Here is a 22,035-nt window from a genome sequence, read left to right on the forward strand (position 1 = left end):
ACAAGAGTTAATTGGGGTAGGTTAACTACACTCTGCTTCTGTTAAAATCAGCATTGAGATTTAAGCCATTTTTGTGGCATGTTGAAATCTCTCTCTCTGTGTCTCTCACACACAGGTGCACACACAGACACAGACACACACATACACACACACACACACTAGCAGTCCCAGTCAAAACAACTTCCATAATAAAATCTTTAAACATAAATTCTTTGCAAGCTGAAATCGGATATTGACAGCAGAAATGTCCCCAGTCCACCTTCGGTGGTATTTTTATCTCCCAATCTTGTTAGAAGTTCTAGGTATTTTTGTAGTTTCCAATAAAAACCCACTTTTCCTTTGAAGTTTCCATCAAATTCTTCTGTAAGTGTACAAGAAGGAAATGGGTTCTCGACAGATACAGACTTACAGATATACTTTTTCCAGACATATTACAGATGGAACAAAATGGAATATATATATGTGTGTGTGTATATATGTGTGTGTGTGTGTGTGTATAACTGATTACCAGTTCAGAAGGACCACGAGGCACATCACCATATTTGCACAAGGGGAATAATATCTCTGGATTTTTCTGGTGACAGAAGAGACGTAGTAGAGATACAGGTTAGGTTTATTAAGCTGTGCACTCTTAGATGCCATAGATGGGATAAACAATGAGGAGGAAGTTGATTACACAACACTGGAGATTATAGAGACCAATGACACTCTTAATTTGATGGAAACACCAGTCCTAAGCCCTCCTGTGCTTAGCACAAGGCAGACAGATGCATATGAATCCTACCTATGTAATTCTGGACAAGCTCTTTATCTTTTCTAAGAAGATCTAAAAAGAACACCTACAGAATAGAGTTATGTGAAACAGAACCAAGATGTGGGAGGTAGTTCTTAGTGCATGACTGAAGACAGCAAACACTCCCTGAACAGCAGTGCTTCTGACAGCAGTGGCAGCAATAGCCGTTACCATGCACCAAGCTGGGATCTGAAGGTGTTGTGTGGGAGCGGGAGGGCACAGGGGGAAAACAGACCCACCTGGATTGGTGCAAAGCCTGAAGATAGGAGAGTAATAGAACTCAGACTTATTGAAGGAGCCCATTTTGTTTTGAGGTGACTAATTTTTAAAATCTTGACATTATTAAATTTCAAACCTTTGGTTCAAAGGCTTCTCTCTGAGCCAACTACAGCCAAAAAAAAAAAAACAAAAAAAACAAAAAACAATGATCCTAAATATATCCAACAGCCATAGCAATTTGGCAATATTGCTCAAGAGCTCTAAAGAGGTATTACATTACGACATGGTAATTCCACCTCTTACATCTTTCATCAAGAAATATTCAAGATATAGATTGAGCTATATGGAAAATGTTTAGCACTATTTATAGCAGAGAAAAACTAAAATCTCTCTAAATGGCTTACAATAAATCAATAGTTAAATTGGTTGTGATACAGGCATAAGATAAAATATATCTATTTAAAAATATTTAAGCACAAAAAAATATATTAATAGAAATGTACATATTTATACTAAATCAGTCACTGCTCATTTTTGGATTGTGTAACCTTTGGTAACTTAGGTTTCCTTTTATATATGCATTTTGTACTTCCAAAGCTTATTTCATTAATATTGCATTTGTTTTATAAGTGATAGAACTAAATTATATAAAATAAGTTTTAAAAATAGAACCATATTATAAAGTGCTTGATTAACATGTGTTTCTACATTTGTTGAGTGCCTGCTACGGAGGGTTCAGGCCCTCGAAATACCAAAACGGGTGAGGTACTCTACACACCCTCAAAGAGCTCAGACAGAGATATGATTTTATTTAAAAGTGTTTATTCATTTAGTCACATATGTTTACCAATGCACATCTGTTTAGTGCCAGTGTTCATGGCAAAATCCACACTTCTGACAAAAAGAAAAAAACACCATCAGCATCAATAATTAAGGCACTGATGCTGAACAAAAGAGAGTATACAAAAATTATTTAAAATTTATCTGCATAAATACAATGAATAATATTTCAAGTGGCAAATAAAATGTTTTTACAAACAATTATAGGAAATATCATTTAAAATGTTTGCTAACAATGAGACCCAATTACTAAATGTATTGGAGAATTCTCTAAGATGCATTAACATGTATGATCTAGAGTTCATTGTTATGAATGTCTTCATTTCAGGCACGTATTAATTAGATTTTCTTATATTTCTTAGTCATAAAACACATTTAATCAATATACTTTTGAGAACAAATTAGAAAAACATTCAATTTGACTATGAAAGTTTACGTTATGTATTTTAAATTTTAATCATTATATATTTCTTATGTTTCTCATCTGTAAATCTTATGATTGCTTTGTTTAATATAGCCAAAGGTCAAAGTGAAAGAGCCATAAAACTATTCATGCAGAATATGTGCATCACGGAGGATTTTTGTAGAATTAGACTTAGGGTCTGAAGATGAGTCAGATTTTATTCCTTACCATGGTGCCAATTTTAATATAGTGCACTAAGTATTTTTGGAAAAGTTTGCTCGCATTAATAAATTTTGAGTGTTTTGTTCTTCTGCACAGTGAAGCTATGTAAGGGAAAAGGTGGACAGAGCTCTGGAAACATGGTGTCAGGAACAGAATCTCCTTTCTTTCCAATCCCAACTTCCCTATAAAAATAGCTGTTAAGGACCATACAAAACAGGGCTCAGTGGAAACTTTAGGGTATGTTGGAGCTTCTGAGAAAATATTCAGTATAGGAACTCTCTTTCTGTCCTATGAGGTCTCCAGGACAGTTTGGGAAACCAGGATCAAAAAGGCCTGACAGATGGACTTCTGGTGGACAGCCTGAGGAACAATGTGAACGGTCTCCCTAGTGAAACTGCTGAGAATTAGAAAAATGACAATCTAAAGTTTCTGGCAATGTACCTAAGGACATACAGCAAATGAAAAAATATACGTATGCAATTGAAAAAACCTACTAAAATTTGCTAAGAAGAGTAAGCACCTGTGGTGTTTGAACCATGGTCCACTCCCTCCTTTCCCCACGCCAAGTCACTCTGATGGAAACTCCTCTCCAAACAGGTATAGCCAAGAACACAGGAATCCTCTCCACACAGCTTCCAACTGCAGGGCTGTGGTATCTCTTCAGGAGGGGCAGTACATCAAAATTGCTCACTGTGCTCCAGCTACCTATTGCAGAGGCTAAGTTCCAAGCAGGCACAGCCAAGAAGTAAAGAGCTCCATTCTTCCGCCCAGCCCCAACTTATGGGATAGGAGCTCTATCTGGGTGTAGTGTGTAGAATATTCTGAGACCCAGATGGCTACCTCTCTGTCCCACTCAGAGAGAAACCAACTGAGAAGACCTGAGGCTTGAGCCACAACTGCCCATCCCCATACCTAGTTGATTGCTCACTTCCTAAGAAGTGTCAGAGAGAAATGGACTGCTGTCCCTCCCCTCAGCTCTTAGAGCCCTGACTCAGAGATTTTGCCCCAGGGTAGAGGCAGGCCATAAAACAGAGCAGTCCACATTTTTTTCCTAAAGGAACTGACTTAATTGCAACAGCATGGGAAAGTTAAGCCTAGGAGCACTAAATCAATGGACTGTGTGGCTTAAGGTAATTAAAAGGAAACTGACAGGTTATTTAGACATGTAAACTAAATCCTTATATGGATATTTAACAAGAAGAAATCAGGGAAATAGATAGCTAAGGAAAGTCATTCTGTGGTGAAAACATTCTCAAACACAGACCTCAGAAACTGTCCCCCTACAGGAGCCTGAATTTAGTTGGATCACTCTGTGGAGCAATATATGCCCTAGGTTATTATTGAAAATAATAGAGCAATCAGCCAGAAATTCATGGAGCTTAACAGCTACATGTGGTCAGAAAACAAAAAAAGACAATCAAAGATGGCTCTGCCAAAACCATTGTTAATCCAGATGACAATGCATATGCCCAAGGTTTCATTTCCAAGGGGAAGAATCAGAAGCTTTATACTGTGGGGATGAGTAGGCTTCACTAAAATAATTAAGGTAGTCACTGAGTGAGTAATAACAAGTTTTAGAGAAGTGGGTGTGAGGGGCAGATACCCAGAGTGCTATAATACAGTATTTTGAATGTTTAATTTTTACATGTATGTACACATATATATATACACACACATATATATATTTATTTAGAGATAGATGGATGGATAGATAGATAGATAGATAGATAGATAGATAGATAGATAGAGCAGTGTAACAGGACAGTTTGACATGTACCTGGGGAAAAAAAATCTAGGCAATAGAAATTGCCCAGTGAGAGTAAATGAGTGTCAGATTTAACAAAGACTTCAAAACAGCCATTATAAATATATACAAAGAACTAAAGAAAACCATGTTCAAAGATATAAAATAATACTTTCTGATGACAATGTTACAACAGTTAAGGAATCTCAATGAAGAAACAGAAATTGTATTATTTTAAAAACAGAAATCTTGGAGCTGAAAAGTACAATAACTGAAAAGAAAAATCCAAGAGGGGCTCAACAGTAGATTTGAACTAGCAGAAGAAAGAATTAAACTTGAAGATAGATCAATGTAGATTATGCAATCTGAGAACAGAAAGAAAAAATGCTAAAGAGTAATAAGGCAATTTTTAAATTTTAATAAAGTACAACATCAACTTTTTCTTACATGAATTTTGCTTTTAGTGTTGCATCCAGAATCTCGTTACCAAATTCAAAGTCATTAAGATTTTCTCCTGTGTTTTATTCTAGAAGTTTTGTCATTTTTCGCTCTTCCATTTATTTCTTTGTTCCATTTTGAGTTCATTTTTCCACATGCCATTAGGTAAGGGTTTAAATTCATCCAGTTATATATGATTATCCAATTGTACCAACATGATTTGTTGAAAATATATGCTTCCCCATTGAACTGCCTTGACATCGCTGTCAGAAACCATTTGATCACATATGTAAAGGTAAATATTTAGACTCTCAGTTCTGTCACATTGGTATATATTTATATACTTATTCTAGCACTACAGTGTTGGTTATTATAGTTTTATAATAAGTTTAGAGGTTAGAAAGTGTAAGACCTCCAATTTTGTTCGTTTTAGCTGAAACATTTTGTTTATTCTAGTACTTTTGCGTTTTTATATGAGTTTTAGGAATGCCTTGTCAATTTTTACTAGATACTTTCTGGAATGTTTATAGGGATAATATTGAATTTATAGATCAGTTTTGAGAAAACTGTCATTTTAATAAATTTGAGCCCTCCAATCCATGAATATTGAACTCCATTCTATTTGATATGTTGGTGCTACTTTGAGTGAATTTTTTTTAAAACTCCACTGTTGCTACTACGCAGAAAGATGATTGATTTTTATATATTAATGTTGCATCCTGTGACATTCGTGAACTTATTTATTATTTTTTGTCAAAATATTTACCTTTGCCAGTGTTCTCCACCTCTTTTTGTGGTTTCAAGTTATAGTCTCGGTATCATAACCTTTTATTCTAACAGTTCTGTAGAATTTGTTGTAAGGCTATTTTGTTAGAATATTTTTTTAGCTTTGTTTGTTTAGAAATATTTAATTTAATTTAATTTTTTTTTTTGAGTCAGGATCTTACCCTGTCACCCAGGCAAGCTGGAGTGCAGTGGTACAATAGTGACTTACCACAGCCTCTACCTCCTGGACTCTAATGATCCTTCTACCTCAGCCTCCTAAGCAACTGAGACTACAGGTTTGTGCCATGATATCCAGCTAATTTTTTGATTTTTTGTAGGGTTGAGGTCTCACTTTGTTGCCCAGGCTGTTTTTGAATTATTGGGCTCAAACAATCCTCCTGCCTTAGCCTCCCAAAGTGTTGCGATGACAGGCATGAGTCACCATGCCGTGCTGGAAATGTTTTTATTTAACCTTAACTTTCGTAAGATATTTTCTCTAATAAAAAATTATTGATTGATGGATTAGAAATTTTTTTCAAGCACTTTGAGCACATCATTCCATTGCCATTTTGCCTACATTTCTCCTGATATAAACTTAGCTACTAATCTCATACCCTTTTTTTCTCATTAAACACTGTCCTGAGAGATAAAATGTTTACCATTGGGTATTTTAGGGAAAAGTGTACTTATTCATTCCCAAATGGTGCTAGGCAGCTTGGTTCCTGGAGTGAGGAATATATGGAGTAGAACCCCCATAGCCAAAATGGATATGTAAGGTGAGAAAAAAATTAATGTTTGATGATTTAAGGCATTAAGATTTTGGAGTTATATATGATAAATACATATAATTTTACCTATAATTTTAAGAGTTTATTAAAAATATTTTTAAATGTGCACTAAAATTTTTAAAAGGAAAAATGATTTTGGAGTTCGTTTTTACCATAACATAACATAGCCTTTGCAGACTGGTGCAGAAATTGATACCTAGAAGGAGGATACTTCCAATGCAAAAATAATAAGTGTTATTTTATTGGGGCTTTTGTAGACTATATGAAAACTGGTACCTAGAAGGAAGGTTCTTTCATAACAAAAATAATAAAATAAATGTTATTGTATTGTGAAGAGACATTAAGGAAGCTTTTCTGAAAGGCTGCGAAAAAATCAATCCCTATAAACAGTGGTAAACAATTGTTTTTAAAAAAAGTTATATGAGATAATTTTGAAAGTAGCTAATGCACCTAAAATTTATAGCTTTAAGGTTACAATTTGAAATTAAAAGTTAGTATAGTATTTATTAGTTACCACTGGCTGCATTTGAAAAGGTATTTTAAGAGAGAGATGAACTCATTAAATAGTTCACAAGCTGAAATGAAAGAGAATAGAGTCTAGAAATTTGAAGATTTTCATGGTTAATAAAATGAAAATCTCCTCAACAACTACCCATAAAGAAAAACACTGAGAAATCTTTTGAGTAAAAAGATGAATTATCTCAATGTTGCCCGAAGAACCAAAATTACTAGAATGACTGACACACGTATTGTTAAAACTTCCCAATGGTATAATTTATTTCAGAATAAAAATCAAAATAAGGTTGTGGAGACCAGTAAAGCCTTTCAATTAGACAAAGCGTTCAAGGAAAGTGAAAATGTTGCTAAGCCTGATTAGGTCAAGATACCCCAAATTAGAATGTTTTCAGTCTGGCTTCTTTCACTTAGTAATATAGATTTAAAGTTTCTCCATGTCTTTCAACGGCTTCATAGCTACTTTTTTTTTTTCTTTTTTTTTTTTTTAAACACTGAATAACATTCCATTGCTTGGATGTAACACAGTTTATTAATTCACCTACTGAAGAGATCTCATTTCACTTTCAATTTGGGTGATAATGAGTAAAGTGCTATAAAGATCCAGGTGAAAGTTTTTGGGTGGACATAAAGACAATTCCTTTGGGTAAATACCAAGAAGCACGATTCCTGGATTGTATAGGAAGATGTTCAGGTTTGATAACACACTGCCAAACTGTCTTCCAAAATGGCTGTACCACTTTGCCATCCCATCAGTAACAAATGAGAGTTTCTTTCACTCCACATCCTTGCTAGAATTTAGTGTTGTCAGTGTTTTGGATTTTCACCGTTTTAATAGGTGTGTAGTGGCAATTCATTGTTGACTTAATTTTTATTTTAAGTTACAATTCTTTAACGGTATATGATATTGAACACCTTTTTATATGCCTATATACCATTTGTATATCTTCTTTGGTGAAGTGTCTTCTCAGGTCTTTTGCCCATATTTCAAATCAAGTTTCTTTTTTTTTTTTTTTTGAGACGGAGTCTCGCTCTGTGTCACCCAGGCTGGAGTGCAGTGGCGCGATCTCGGCTCACTGCAAGCTCCGCCTCCCAGGTTCACGCCATTCTCCTGCCTCAGCCTCCGAGTAGCTGGGACTACAGGCGCCCGCCACCACGCCCGGCTAGTTTTTTGTATTTTTAGTAGAGACGGGGTTTCACCATGTTAGCCAGGATGGTCTCGATCTCCTGACCTCGTGATCCACCCGCCTCGGCCTCCCAAAGTGCTGGGATTACAGGCTTGAGCCACCGCGCCCGGCCATCAAGTTTCTTTTTGCCATTACTGAGTTTTAAGGTTTTGTTTCTTCTATACTTTGAATAACAGTCTTTCATCAGCATGTCTTCTGCAAATTTTTTTTCTTTTTTTTTTTTTTTTTTTTTGGTCTGTGACGGGTCTTCTCATTCTCTTGACATGGTTTTTCACAGAACAGAAATTCTGGTGTTTAAAAAAGTCCTTAATTTTTTCTTTTTTGTATCATGCCTAAAATATCACAATATCCTAGGTGATCTAGATTTTCTGCTGTTATCTTCTGAAAGTGATATAGTTTTATATCTTACATTTAGATCTAGGATCCATTTTGAGGTAATTTTTTAAAGTGTGTCAGGTCCGTGCCTAAAATCTTTTTTAATATGGATGTGCAGTTGTTTCAGTACCATTTGTTCATGAGATTATCATTGCACTATTATATTGCCTTTGCAATTTCATCAAAGATCAATTAATATATACGTGGGTCTATTTCTGGCCTCTCAATTCTGTTCCTTTAATCTATGTGTCTATTCTTTCACCAATGCCACACTTTCTTAATTATTCTAGCTTTATAGTAAGTCTGGAAATTACGCAGTGGCAGTCCACACTGACTTTGTTCTTCACCTTCAATATTGAGTTGGTTATTTTGGATCTTTTGCTTCTCCATATAAAATTTGAACTCAATTTAACAATATCCACAAAATAAATCACTGGAATTTTTGTTGGGACTATATTGAAACTATAGATCAGTTGGGAATAACTGAGATCTTGACAATATTTATGCTTTCTATCCATGAACATAGATTATCTCCTCATTTTTAGTTTTGTAAATTTCTTTTATCAGGGTTTTATAAGATTTTTAAAATATAGATTTTCTGCATGTATTTTTTAGATTTCTACTTTACTACAAGTAAAATTCATTTTTAAGTACATATTTCATTTCATTTTTAGAGCTAATGTAAATGGTATTGTGTTCTTAGGGTTTTTTTAAATTAAACTTTTATTTTAGATACTGGGCACACTGTACAGGTTTATTACATGTTTTATGGGCATATTTCTTTCAGGTAGTGAACATTGTACCCAAAAGGTAGTTTTTCAACCCATTCCTCCTTTGCACCCCCCACCACCCATAGTCCACAGTGTTTGTGGTTCCCACATTTATGCCTTTCCGTGCTCAATGTTTAGCTCCTACTGATAAGTGAGAATATGTGGTACTTGGTTCTCCATTTCTGCATTAATTCTCATTATGACTTCCAGCTTCATTCATGGTGCTGCAAAGAGCATAATTTTATTCCTTTTTATGGTTATGTAGTACTTCATGGTGTACATGTACCACATTTTCTTTATCCAGTGCACGATGCTATTGTGAATAGTGCAGTGACGAACATGCAAGTGTATATGTCTTTTTGGTTAAATGATCTATTTTCTTTTTGATATATACCCAGTAATAGGATTGCTGCGTCAAATGGTAGCTCTGTTTTAAGTTTTTTGAGAACTCTTCAAATTGCTTTACACAGTGGCTGAACTAATTTACATTCTCACCAACAGTGTGTAAGCATTCCCTTTTCTCTGCACCCTCACTAGCATTTGTTGCTTTTTGACTTTTTAATAATAGCCATTCTGACTGGGTGTGAGATGGAATGTCACTATGGTTTTCATTTGCAGTTCTCTGATGGTTAGTGATGATGAGCATTTTTAAAATATATTTGTTGGCCACCTGTGTCTTCTTTTGAGAAATCTATGTTCGGGTCCTTTGCCCATATTTTTAAAATGGGGTTATTTGTTTGGGGCTTGTTAATTTGTTTAAGATTCTTTTTTTTTTTTTTTGAGACAGAGTCTCGCTCTGTCGCCCAGGCTGGAGTGCAGTGGCACGATCTCGGCTCACTGCAAGCTCCGCCTCCCGGGTTCACGCCATTCTCCTGCCTCAGCCTCCCGAGTAGCTGGGACTACAGGCGCCCACAACCCCGCCCGGCTAATTTTTTTGTATTTTTAGTAGAGACGGGGTTTCACCGTGGTCTCGATCTCCTGACCTTGTGATCCGCCCGCCTCGGCCTCCCAAAGTGCTGGGATTACAGGCGTGAGCCACCGCGCCCGGCCTTAAGTTTCTTATAGATGATTAATGTTAGACCTTTGTTGAACGCTTAGTTTGTGAATATTTTTCTCTTATTCTGTAGGTTGTCTGTTTACTCTATGAAGAGTTCTCTTTACTATGGAAAACTCTTTAATTAGGTCTCACTGTTTAATTTTTGTTGTTGCAATTGTTTTTGGAGACTTGGCCAAAAATTCTTTGCTGAGGTTGATGTCAACAAGGGTGTTTCCTAGTTTTTCATCTAGGATACTTATAATTTGAGGTCTTGCAATTAAATATTTCATCCACCTTGAGTTAATTTTTGTCTATGGTAAATGTAAGGGTTGAGTTTTATTCTTCTGCCTATGGCTGGCATCATTTATTTAATAGGGAGTTCTTTCTCTATTACTTGTTTTTGTTGACCTTGTTGAAAGTCAGATGGCTGTAAGTGTGCAGCTTCATTTCTGGGTTTTCTACTCTGTTCCATTGGTCTGTGTGTTGGCTTTTGTAACAGTATCGTGCTGTTTTGGTCCTAATAGTATAGTTTGAATTTGGGTAGTATTATGACTCCAGCTTTGTTCCTTTTGCTTAGGGTTGGTGTGGCTATTGAGCTCTTCTTGGGTTCCATATGTATTTCAGAATTTTTTTTTCTAATTATGTGAAGAATGACATTGGTAGTTTGATAGGAGTAGCATTGAATCTGGAAAATTGCTTTGGGCAGGATAGCCATTTTAATGATATTTATTCTTCCAATCCGTGAACATGGAGTATTTTTAGTTTTAAATCCACTTGTTCATTGCTGGTATGTAGTATAGCAACTGACTTTTATATGTTAACCTTATATCCTGAAATCTTCCTATAATCACTTATTAGTTCCAAGTGGGATTTTTTTGTAGACTTAAAGTTGTTCCTAGGTATTTTATTCTTTTTGATACCATTTTCTGCTGTTGGATGAAATGTTCTGTAAATGTTATTTGGGTCCATGTTGTTGCTTAAGCCTGCTGCTTCACAATTGATTTTTTGTCCGGGTCATCTATCCCTTATTGAAAGTGGGTTATTGAAGCCTCCAATTCTCCATTGTATTGCTGTATAGGTCTTCCTTCAGTTCTGTTTATATTTGCTTCATATATTTTGGTACCCTGATGTTGGATGTCTATATATTTACAGTTGCTATATCCTCTTGAAAAATTGACCCCTTTTTTGTTATATAATTACCTCCTTTTTCTCTTTTGATAGTTTTTGTAGTTAAAATCTACTTTGTCTGATGTAAGTATAGCCATTTCTGCTGCACCTGGTTATCATTTGCATGCGATATCTTTGTCCCTTGACTGTCAGTCTATGTGTGTCCTTACAGCTAAAGCGAGTCTCTTTGTGTACACCATATTGTTGGATCTTTTTTTTTTTTCTTGTCCATTGAGTCACCGGGTTTCTTTTTATTGAATAATTTAATCCATTTACATTTATAGTAATTAATGATAGTAAGGACTTATTATTGTTATTTTGTTAATTGTTTTCTGGCTGTTTGTAGCACCATCATTCCATTGTTCATTTCTTGCTGCCTTTTTTTGTAATTTGATGATTTTTTTTGTATTGGTGTGCTTTGATTTCTTTCTCTTTCTCTTTTGTGTATCTACTACTGTTCTTTTTTTGTGATTACATGAGGTTTACATAAAACATCTTATAATTATCCTGTTTTATGTCAAAGATGTCAGAAATTACATCTTTTATACATTGTATATTCATTAATAAATTATTGTAGCTGTAGCTACTTTTACTTTTTTGGAAATAACAAATATTTATTATTTTTCATGATTCTGTGTGCCAGTTGGCAGTTATTTTTCTCTGGTCAAGTTCTGCTGTGGAGACTAAATGGTCCAGGATGCCTTCACTTACTGATAGTGGCCAGGCCGTTGTTCTCAAGTGGCCTCAGCTGGGTAAACTTGTCTTTGCTCCACTATGCATTATCTAATTAGCTCAAATTGTATTGGCTCTGCCCTTTTATGTACAGCAAAGATCTCCAGCATCCCTCTAGACTCTTAAACACACATCCAGTTATTTATTTGTTGAGTCTTGGTTGGTGTCTCACATAAACTCATCACTTGTCATCTGAAGTTCTTCCTCTTCAGTACTTTTGTGGAAATGTGTTTCCCACAGAACCACTGCAGGTTGGTGTCTACACCTTACCACAGCTGGTGATGTTCCCACTCTGTGAGAATACTATTGTTTGCATCAAGGGAATACTTTTCCTAGGTTCCTAATGCTGAAAATCCTCAAGGTATCAATACATCACCTCATTCCCTAGAGTTCTTGATATACTTACCAAAGCTAGGTCTTTTTTGTTTATTTTATTCTATTTTAAGTTCTAGGGTACATGTGCAGGATGTGCAGGTTTGTTACATAGGTAAGTATGTGCCATGGTGGTTTGCTGCCCCTATCAACCCATCACCTAAGTACTAAGCCCAGCATGCATTAGCTATTTTTCCTCATACTCTCCCCTCCACCATTTTTAATTTTTTTAACTTTTATACTACAGTTAAAAGTGACTTACACGCTACTCTACAGTATTAGAGTATTTTGAATTTGATGATATTTTTACACCTCAGTGACTATTATACTTTCTTTTGTTTTTCTATTGTTTGCTAGTGTTTTTATTTCAACTTGAAGAACTCCCTTTAGCGTTTCTTGTAGGGCAAGTCTAGTGATAATGAACTCACGTAGCTATTGCTTGTCTGGGAAAAGATTCTGGGTGAGCAGCTTTGCTGCTGGAGTCCTCAAAAGGTCCAGCCTGATGCCCAGGTCAGTGGGTGGCACAGCTGGATCCTGGACTTTAGTGGCAGGCCCGGATCCTGGGCCTGCTGGGGCCATCCTAGACCTTGGTCTTCAGGGACTAGCCTGGCACTAGATGGGTCTGGACCCTGGGTTTGCTATTATAGGTCTGGTACCAGGTTTCAGTGGGATGACCTGAAGCTGGGGTTTGTAACAAAGTCAGGTGCTCACTTCATTCACCTTCCCCCACATGGAGATTATCTCTCTCCATGCTGTACTGCTTAGGCTTGGGGTGGGGTGATGAAGGCAATGCAAAACTATCCTTCCTATCCTCTTTAATGCATATTTTCTTAGTTCTGTGCTATCCCCAGGTACTATAATATCTTACCTGGATTCTTTAGCCCTTGTGAAAATATTGTCATGGGTGGATAGTTGTTCAAATTGATGTTTCTGGAAGGGGACAAGTATCACTCTCCTAGTATTGCTTCATAGATGTAAGTGTATACTTTATTTCAGCTCAAGATGTGGGAATGACTGACTGTCTTGTAGTGGAGAAAGGGGAGACAAGAGTCAGAGAAAATTTGCGTGAGTAATATTCAAGCCAGGCATTGAAAGATACTTGGGAATTTAACAAGAAGTAATGTGTGATAGAAGTAATTGGAGTTAGGGGAGGCAGAAGTTATGGAAATGGACAAATCACAGAGGACTGTGTATGCCACGAAAAGGGGTTTGGACATTTGGCCATAAAGCACGAAAGAGCCATTGAAAGATGTCAAGACCCATGCCCAGATTTGGAAAATGAGCTAGAACAAAAATTCAGTGTGCAGAGTGAAGAATGAATCAGTGGCAGAATGGGGGAAAAAGCAAACGGATAGAAAAGAGGTACTGAAGAATATTCTATCAAATAAATAAAGTTTCCTCACATGGCTCACTTCTTTTGAACTTATGATGGGTCCATAATTATATGATCATTGCTTCTCATATAATAATTACTTCCAGAATTTTTCTGACCGGTGACATCATACTAACTTCTCAAATTTGCAGATCCTCCCTCTTTATATTTTTGTTTTCCCACATTGGGATCTCTGTTTATACCTAGTCTTTTAGCTCATTCCCCACTAGGGCCAGCATCTATCCAACTTTCTTATTTCCATCAACCAGTTCTTTTAGCAGATTTTTTGTTATTTGTCTGACAAGATATTTGAAATATGAATTTTAGAAAATTTGTTTTGTTTTACCAATGATTGTTCCACCTGTTATGATTAAACATTTCCCCTCCCAATAAAAACAAACCAAAGAAAGAAGACAGTAAACAGGATATTAAAGTGGCCCTTAATTTAAGTAAAGCTAAAGTAATCCAGTTGTGACACTAAGTATGTTTGAGTAATATGTTTGTATAATTGTGTATTTTTTAGAGAAAAATTGTTTATTGGGGAAAAAAAATCTCATGACAACTTCTTTGCAGTTTTGGTGTACTTTCATAGAGTGTTTAAATGACATTTCCCAAATTGCATCTATTGAACATAGTAACTATTTGAACAAGTTTGCATATGAATAATTGTCAAAATAAATCTACCCAAACTGAAATGATTATACTGTCTTCATATTCTCAAATTGTCTTTTCAACTGAGGTTTAGGTATCAAGGAGGACTGTATGGCATGTCTAAAACCTTGGAAGAAAATTGCCCTGTGTACTAAAAGAAACAAAGATTCAATTCCTGCTGTATCATAAAAGTCTAAAGAAGCATCATCTACAACCCCGGTATGTTTGTCTTTCTTCTCCTTAGTTGGAGTGGTCAAGTAGCTTTCTCAGTATAGGCCAGAAATAACTCCTGTTGGAGTATCTTCATAGAGGGGTTAACATACAGATAATTGCACTTGAGTATAGCTGAAGGTATTTGTGATTGAGGTAGTCCCAAAGGGAAATAAGGGGCCTGGAGACAGGTTCAAGCATATCAATATGCCAATCACAGCGAATGATGCAAAGGATGGTAAATGGGGGTTACTCGCACAGCAGTGAGATGTCTCAAGTTACCTAAGTGCCATAACTGGATACAGTAATCACACACTTGTCTCAATGTGACACAATCTTAACAGGAGTGTCCACTGTCCACTTAAAAAGGAGACAGTCTGGCAAACCTGATCAGATTATTGCTGTCATTCTATCCAGCAAATTAACAGGTTACCACATTGTTCACCTTGTGTGACACCATTGTGGGGTTTGACAGCCTGGACTTCAAGTGAGAAAATCCAGCAGGCTGATTTGCAAAGCGCCTACCTGAGATGACTCATCCAGTCTAAAAGGTTTCTGCATTGGTGCGTTGTAAGCAAGGAGAAGTTTCCCTAGAACAGTTTAGCAGTGAAGCCCTCTGTTGCCACTTTTTCCAGAGGTCTATGGAATAGTTAAATTCTGGAGGTTGGGCATTTGAAAATGGCAGCCTGATCATTCAAACTCATTACAGGTACTCTTTGAGTATAGAGGCTGTCTCCCCAAATGCCCCGGCCTTAAAAATAAATCATAGATACATTTAACAGGAAAAAAGTTTTGAGTGCCATTTATTAGCATCGTCACAGCTTTAGCAAAGGGGAAAGTTCAGTCAGTGAAAGTTGGGAGGGCAAGAATCCTCGTCACTACACAGTCATTTCCTCCATGTCAGAGCACAGTTAGCAAAGCTGAACACTGTTCTGGTTCCTCATCAACTTTTTACAGTGCTTCTGCTATATATGTCAGGGTTTGGAGCATGGGTCTGTGTATACACATGCACCTCTGTGTGTGCAAGGAGCACTCATGCAGTGCTATCTGTAGCCTCCAGTTATTCACAGCATCTGTTTCCTGTCCATCCTTATCTCAAAACCTGTTATGTCTCAGCTTAAATGCCATGTCTTTCACAGTGCACAAAGAAGGAGTATATGACTCTAACTCCCAAGCCCCCACTAAGTCTGGCATATTTGACTTTTTCTCCCACATTGTCCGTAAGTGCTGAAAAGTTCTGCCTCCTCTTTAATTCCTTCTTTGTCGAAACTCCTGAATTTTTTTAAGCCCCTAACACAAACTTTCTTCACCATGTGCTGAGTACTACATGTCAAAGCTGCTGAGGATGACGTTTCTAATTCAGAAGTAAAAAAAAAAAAAAAAGTTATGCAGAAATTCCAAGGAATCACTCAAAATATTCATCATTTTGGCCTGGGACACCTTAGATGAAAAGCATATAATTATTAAACTATTTTGCAGTTTCTCCAAGGTCTGAACATTTGTCTTATTGCCTACATTAAATATTTCCATTTCTTGGACATTTGGAAATGGGGCAATGTGTTTAAGGGATCACAGGCTTTTGGAGGCCTGTCCTCATGTGTATGGAACCTGTGTAGGTTGTTTAATTGCTGTGTGACCATACATCATCACATTAGCTGAACTGAGGCCTGTATTGATACCTGTATCAATCAGGTTTCTAGAGGAAACATACGGTACATTTAGATGAGGTAATAAGAAAACAGTTTAATGAAAGGACTATTTACGAAGATTTTTTGTGTAATTGTTTTATAACTCAGCACTTTACTAAATTCTCATTTTTTTCATATGGTAAGTTTTCCTTTAATTTTTTTAAATTAAAAAATGGCTATATGCTAGTTTTAATAGCATAACTAAAATAATGTATTAACCAAAATAAAGCTAATATATAAATGTTAAATAGACTTTAAGGCAAAAGTCATCACTATTTATACATAGCATCATTAAATAGTGACAAAACAACCAATTTTCTAGAATGTCACAAATAACTTGACTCTTCGTGCATCCATAAAATTGACATCAAAATTATCAAAAATATTGACAAAATTTCAAGAAAAAATGGACAAATACACAACCATGTTACAATATTTTTAATACCTTCTTTTCAGAGCTAAAAATTGGGTGGACAAAAATAGTTAAGAAAGTGAAAGAATTGAGAAATAAAGTAAGCAAGAGTGGATTTGAAACCGGACTTAATAAATGCAAAAAAAGAAACCCCTGTTAATATAAGACTATATTCTCACACTACAATTATGGGGTCAGTCAAGAAATAATGATTAACATTGAAATCTATACGACACTAAATGCACAATGAAAATTCCACTTACTAAAATTTGTGTCATGATGCTAAAACTGGTATTTAGAGGAGAATATATAGTCTGAAATGCATTAAGCAAAATAAAGCTAATATGTAAATGTTAAATAGACTTTAAGGCAAAAGTCATATGTTAGAAAGGAATGACTAACATATAACATAAAGATACATGTTAGAAACTAATAAATAATGTGTTTTATTTTTGTTTTTTTGAGGTAGAGTTTCACTCTTGTTACCCAGACTGGAGTGCAATGGTGCAATCTTGGCTCACTGCAACTTCCGCCCCACCGGGTTCAAGTGATTCTCCTGCCTCAGCCTCCCGAGTAGCTGGGATTATAGGCATGCACCACCATGCCTGGCTAATTTTGTATTTTTAGTAGAGATGGGGTTTCTCTATGTTTCTCAGGCTGGTCTCGAATCCCTGACCTCAGGTGATCCGCCCACTTCAGCCTCCCAAAGTGCTGGGATTACAGGAGTGAGCCACCACGCCCAGCCTAAAGAATGTTAATTAAGCTAAATGCTTAATTTTTAGGAACAACATAAATATTAATAGTAAATAAAGAAACACTAAAAGGAAGGAAATAGAAGACAAAGACAAAATTAATAACATGTTAATAATAATATACCTTCTATTTTCCTTTTACCAATTGTCATTACTGATATTAACATAACTCGATTTTTAAATTTTATCTAATATTTTCCCCATATTTTAATGAATTATTTTCTTATTTTCCTTGTCTCCCTTCCTGCCTTCCATCAGATTAATTATTATTTATTACCATTTTTGTCCTTTATTGTTTTGGAAATTTTTCTCTACTTTTGGCTTGGACACTAAGAATCAATTCATCTATGATTTGATTCCTTGAAAAGAATAAACTCAACTGGAGTTTTTAATAAATAAGAAAGTATACAAAAATAAAGGCTATTACAGTGAAGAAGGGGACACATAGCCAAAGCTGCAGGAAAATAACCGGCAAAGCTGTGCCAGGAGCTGACTTAGTCTTTTCAAAATGATCTTTGTACATTTGAAAATATGTTACTTCCGTAGTTTGAAATTGAAAACTGGAGAGGCTTTGTAAATTATAAGAGACTTTGTATCTTTCTGCATTGTTGCTTACCATGCTACTCCTGTAGCTACTACCCTTCTGCTGCTATCAGACATTTATGAGGAACTCAACTGTATCCGGCCTGAGCTTTTTATTCTACATGTGTGCTTTTTAAATAAAAGAAAATTGCCTTAGTTTTACAAATGCTGGCAAAAGACGTAAGACTTTATTACTTACAACCAAGCAGTCACTATGAAATTCTTGTTTATGTCAGTTTCACTAGTCTCCCAAAATTTCCAGGTGATAATGGGAACACAGGGCCAGAAAGATGCTATACACACAGTATTGTGCATCATGGCTGAGGAATTCTGAGTGAGTTTAGAAAATCCTAATAATTTGTAAGAGGGTGCTAAGTAAACCTGCCCAAAGTTTTATCCAGAAGGAGACTTTTTTTTTTTTTTTTTTTGAGACGGAGTCTTGCTCTGTCACTCAGGCTAGAGTACAGGGGCGCGATCTTGGCTCACTGCAACTTCCGCCTCTGGGGTTCAAGCGATTCTCCTGCCTCAGCCTTCCGAGTAGCTGGGATTACAGGCACCTGCCACTGCGCCTGGCTAATTTTTGTAGTTTTAGTAGAGACAGGGTTTCACCATCTTGGCCAGGTTGGTCTCAAACTGCTGACCTCGTGATCCAACCGCCTCGACCTCCCAAAATGCTGGGATTACAGGCATGAACCACTGTGCCCAGCCAGGAGACATCTTTAAAAAAATATGTTATAATAAGTTCCGGGATACATGTGCAGAACCTGCAGGTTTGTTACATAGGTATGCGTGTGCCATGGTGGTCTGCTGCACCTATTGACCTGTACTCTAAGTTTCCTCCCCTCACCCCCAACCTCCCAACAAGCCCTGGTGTGTGTTGTTCCTCTCCCTGTGTCCATGTGTTCTCATTGTTCAACTCCCACCTATGAGTGAGAACATGCAGAGTTTCGTTTTCCATTAGTTTGCTGAAGATGATGGCTTCCAGCTTCATCCATGTCTCTGCAAAGGACATGATCTCATCTTTTTTATGGCTGCATAGTATTCCATAGCATATATTTACCACATTTTCTTTATCCAGACTATCATTGATTGGCATTTGGGTTGGTTCTATGTCTTTGCTATTGTATATAGTGCTGCAGTAAACGTATGTGTGCATGCGTCTTTATAATAGAATAATTTATGTTTGTTTGGGTACATACCCAGTAACGTGATTGCTGGTTTAAATGGTATTTCTGGTTCTAGATCCTTGAGGAATCGCCATACTGTCTTCCACAATGGTTGAACTAATTTACATTCCCACCAACAGTGAAGTGTTCCCATTTCTCCAAAGCCTTGCTAGCAAGTATAGTTTCTTGTCTTTTTCATAATTTCCATTCTGACTGGCATGAGATGGTATCTCCTTGTGGTTTTGATTTGCATTTCTCTAATGATCACTGATGTTGAGCTTCTTTTCATGTCTGTTGGATGCATAAATGTCTTCTTTTGAGAAGTGTCTTTTCATATCCTTTGCCTACTTTTTGGTGGGGTTATTTTTTCTTGTAAATTTGTTTAAGTTCCTTGTAAATTCTGGATATTAGACCTTTGTCAGATGTAGATTGCAAAATTTTTCTCCCATTCTGTAGGTTACCTGTTCACTTTGATGACAGTTTATTTTGCTGTGCAGAGTCTCTTTAGTTTAATTAGATCCCATTTGTCTATTTTGGCTTTTGTTGCAATTGCTTTTGATGTTTTCATCATGAAGTCTTTGCCTATGTCTATGTCCTGAATGCTTTTGACAAGGATCTTCCAGGGTTTTTATAATTTTGGGTTTTACATTTAAGTATTTAATCTATCTTGAGTTAATTTTTGTATAAGGTGTAAGGAAGGGATCCAGTTTCACTTTTCTGCATATGGCTAGTCAGTTTTCCCAGCACCATTTATTGAATAAAATATCCTTTCCCCATTGCTTGTTTTTGTCAGGTTTGTCGAAGGTCAGATAGTTTTAGTTGTGTGGTGATATTTCTGAGGCCTCTGTTCTGTTCCATTGGTTTATATATCTGTTTTAGTATCAGTACCATGCTGTTTTGCTTACTGTAGCCTTGAAGTATAGTTTGAAGTCAGAAAGTATGATGACTCCAGCTATGTTCTTTTTGCTTAGGATCGTCTTGGCTATCCAGGGTCTTAGCTTTATGTAGTTTATACAGGGTCTTTGATTCCATATGAAATTTAAAGTAGTTATTTTTCTAATTTTGTGAAGAATGTAAATGGTAGTTTGATGAGAATAGCACAATATTGATTCTTCCTATCCATGAGGGTGAAATGTTTTTCCATTTGTTTGTGTCCTCTCTTATTTCCTTGAGCTGTGATTTGTAGTTCTCCTTGAAAAGGTCCTTCACATCACTTGTTTGCTGTATTCCCAGGTATTTTATTCTCTTTGTAGCAATTGTGAATGGGAGTTTATTAGTGATTTGGCTCTCTGCTTGTCTATTGTTGGTGTAAAAGAATGCTTGTGACTTTTACACATCAATTTTGTATGCTGAGACTTTGCCGAGGTTGCTTATCAGCTTAAGGAATTTTGGGGCTGAGTTGATAGGATTTTGTAAGTATACAATCATGTCATCTTCAAAAAGAGATAATTTGACTTCCTCTCTTATTTGAATCTATTTATTTCTTTCCCTTGCCTGATTGACCTAACCAGAACTTCCAATACTATGCTGAATAGGAGTGGTAAGAGAGGGCACCTTTGTCTTGTACTGGTTTTTAAAGGGAATGCTCCCAGCTTTTGCCCATTCAGTATGATATTGGCTGTGGGTTTGTCATAAATAGCTCTTATTATTTTGCGATATGTTCCATCGATACCTAATTAATTGAGAGTTTTTAACACGAAGCATTGTTGAATTTTATCAAAGGCCTTTTCTGCATCTGTTGAGATAATCATCTAGTTTTTCTCTTTGGCTCTGTTTATGTAATGGATTATGTTTACTGATTTGCATATATTGAACCAGCCTCGCATCCCAGGGATGAAGCCAGCTTGATCGTGGTGGATAAGTTTTTTGACGTGCTGCTGGATTCGATTTGCCGGTATTTTATAGGATTTTCACATTGATGTTCACGAGGGATATTGGCCTGAAGTTTTCTCTTTTTGCTGTGTCTATGGCAGGTTTTGGCATCAGCATGATGCTGCCTTCATAAAATGATTTAGGGAGGATCCTGTCCTTTTTAATTGTTTGGAATAGTTTCGGGATTGGTACCAGCTCCTCTTTGTACCTCTGGTAGAATTCAGCCATGAATCTGTCTGGTCCTGGGCTTTTCTTGGTTGGTAGGCTGTTAATTACTGCCTCAATTTCAGAGCTTGTTATTGGTTTATTCAGGGATTCGACTTCTTCCTGCTTTAGTCTTGGGAGAGTGTATGTGTTCAGGAATTTATCCATTTCTTCTAGATTTTCTAGTTTATTTGCATAGCAGTGTTCCTAGTATTCTCGGATGGCAGTTTGTATTTCTGTAGGGTCAATGTTTATATCCCCTTTGTCATATTGGTCTGTTTGATTCTTCTCTCTTTTCTTCTTTATAGTCTAACTAGTAGTCTATCTATTTTGTTAATTTTTTCAAAAAACCATCTCCTGGATTCATTGATTTTTTTGAAAGGTTTTTTGTGTCTTTATCTCCTTCAATTCTGCTCTGATCTTAGTTATTTATTGTCTTCTGCTAGCTCTTGGATTAATTTGCTCTTGCTTCTCTAGCTCTTTTAATTGTGATGTTAGGATGTCTATTTGAGATTTTTCTAGCTGTCTGATGTGAGCATTTAGGGCTATAAATTTCCCTTTTATCACTGCTTTACCTGTGTCCCAGAGATTCTGGTACATGTTCTCTTGATTTCTCCCTTAGTTTCATTATTTACCCAGGAATAATTTGGGAGTATGATGTTCAATTTCTATATAATCATGTGGTTTTGAGTGAGTTTCTTAATCATGAGTTCTAATTTGATTACACTGAGGTCTAAGAGACTGATTATTATGAATTCAGTT

This window comes from Papio anubis, chromosome 7 (assembly GCF_008728515.1).
Source record: "Papio anubis isolate 15944 chromosome 7, Panubis1.0, whole genome shotgun sequence".
Taxonomy (NCBI): Eukaryota; Metazoa; Chordata; class Mammalia; order Primates; family Cercopithecidae; genus Papio; species Papio anubis.